Here is a 2,315-nt window from a genome sequence, read left to right on the forward strand (position 1 = left end):
CTGAGTGCTGGGTCAGTCTCTTCCTGGAGCAGCAGGTGGACCCTGGCTCTTGTTTCAGCTGCTTGCTCCACAGCCCCAGGCAATTTTTTTTCCTGGTTGGTAGTTATTATTATTTTGAAAAACCAAGAACAATCATGCAAAGCAAGTAGAAACAGGCTGGGTCAGCTGAAAATGCCTACATGCTCCTGCCTTGGGTCTCCTGGTGATATAATTAGCTGGTTTTATCCAGTGGTGAGTGGGCGGCTTGCTCCCCTGGCACCCGGCAAGGCCAGAGGATGATGCAACAAAAGGCAAGCCCGGGCAAGGCCGAGCCTGAGCTTTGCCGGCCAAAGATGCTGATGCGATACACTGGGGCCGGGAAGGGGAGGGGAGTGGGAGGAGTGGTTCAGAGCTGCAGGGGTGTGAGGGACCCGGCTGCCCAGGAGAGATGACTGCCCAGGAGAGACGCTGGCCTTCTGCTCACTTAGCCTTGAGCTCCCACCCCACCTGCCCCAAATCCCTGCTCCGTCCTCTCTTTCCCCATCTCCTCTTGGTGACAGAATATATTCCTAGCTCTCTCATTCTCACCAGAATAGGAGGGTCTGCTGAGAACATCTAGAGGTGAGAAAGGGGGCCCTGCACATGGGTAGACTTAATCAGGGTTCCTTCCCAAAGCTGTGAGGCTGGAGGAGGGGGAGATTTCAGTCACTGGGGAGATTTTTCAAAACACCTGCATATTTGTGTAGCTAGCTGACCCTCACACAATTTTAATTCAGTCTAGATAGGGCCAGAAATTGTAACATGTTTTTAATTGTGTTAATTATCTTAAATGGATTAACTATTAAAAATACATTCAGGAATAAGCCTACCTTTCATCCCAAGTGCTACATAACACAACTCCAGGGGGTGCTGTCCCCACACACCTGGATGGTGCTAATGGTGGCCGTGAAGGAGGCGACTCTCCCCAGAGGTAACCACTATCATTATTTTTTGTGTCTTCTTCCAGAGAGAGTCCGTGTGCTTGTAGGACCTGAATGTTTTTCAAAATGTTTCTTTCCTCCCACTCCCTATGCTGAGAATCCTTGAGCTGGAAGGAGGAAGGTCTAGTGGAAGAGCTCAGGCATCTGCAAAGGGATAAAGAGGATTGGGCCTTCCCTGAAGTCTCACCCCCACCAGTCCCCTCCCCCAACCAGGTCCAGGTTGGGTCCCACACAGCCCCATCAAGAACCTGTCAGGGTCTCTATAGCTGCATTTCAGACAATAAAAGGACTTTTCTTAGTAATCTCCTAGGCCCCCAGGAGGTTTTCAGATGAGTTTGCTGAGTAGGGAATTTTCCTGCATTTCAGTCCAGGGACTTCTCAGCAGACTTTGATGTTGACTAGTCAAAACAAAACAAAACAAAACAAAACAAAACAAACCTGTGTACCAGAAGGGGGAAATTGGGTCCTGCTGTGTGACTTTAGACAAGTCACACTGTCTCTTTGTGTCCTAGTTTCCTCCTCTGGGAACTGGGGAGCTTCATGTCTACTTTGTTTTTTTTTCAACTTCTCAGGGAGGTTGTAAGATCATGGATATGAAAGTCTTTGTCTTATAGATGAAGATATTGAGGTCCAAGGTCATGCAGTGCAGAGGTGGCCCTGTTCTCGTGGCCAGGTCCAGAAACTCAGCAGGAAAAAAACCTTCTTGTGGGAGCCGGGAAAGGAAGGGGTTCTTAGCTGCCTAGCTCTTCTGCTGTAGCAGAGGTGGCCAGCACATCATCACAAATCTGTGTCCTATCCAGGGATTACACAGACCCTTGCATCTAAGTGGGACCATATGACAAGTTCTCACTAATGGAATATGGGTGGGAAATGATGTGTGTCACTTCTGAACCAGGCATGAAGAAATACATATACCTTCTTCATATTCTTTCTCCTTCCTTCAGCTGAAAGCAGAGATCCTGATGCCCTAGGGGATGTTGGAGCCAGAGGATGGAAAGAGCCTGAGTCCCTGAATCATCACATGGAGGTCAACCATGTTCTTGCCAACAAGAACACCTCAATTGTATTCATATGTGAGAAATAAACTTCTTTTGGGTTGTCATCAGAATTTGAGAGTTTATTTATTACAATGGTTAGTGTCATCCTAACACACACCCCCACTTTTCTTCCTAAATCCAGCACTGAGCTGCTTGCCGGTACCCAAGAGGAGACATCGGCAATCATTCCTCACAGCAGGTGCAGGATTATTAGAAACCACTGAGGGTGGGGGAGAGGGAGGCATCATCTCCCTCAGCTCTGAACTTAGGGCCACCAGTATTTGGGGATTGGGGTTGCAGCTGTTGCATTCCACAGTGG

The 2,315-nt window shown here is 48.5% G+C and overlaps 1 long non-coding RNA gene across 1 annotated transcript; it reads left to right on the plus strand.

Annotated features, from left to right (window-relative positions):
- The first annotated feature begins 380 nt into the window (after positions 1–380).
- On the plus strand, positions 381–2,058 carry LOC106731152. Its single transcript, XR_001367566.2, has 3 exons — positions 381–600; positions 837–949; positions 1,904–2,058. It is a non-coding gene; the product is annotated as an uncharacterized LOC106731152 (long non-coding RNA).
- The last annotated feature ends 257 nt before the right edge of the window (positions 2,059–2,315 follow it).

Source organism: Camelus ferus, chromosome 20, assembly GCF_009834535.1.
Source record: "Camelus ferus isolate YT-003-E chromosome 20, BCGSAC_Cfer_1.0, whole genome shotgun sequence".
Lineage (NCBI taxonomy): Eukaryota > Metazoa > Chordata > Mammalia > Artiodactyla > Camelidae > Camelus > Camelus ferus.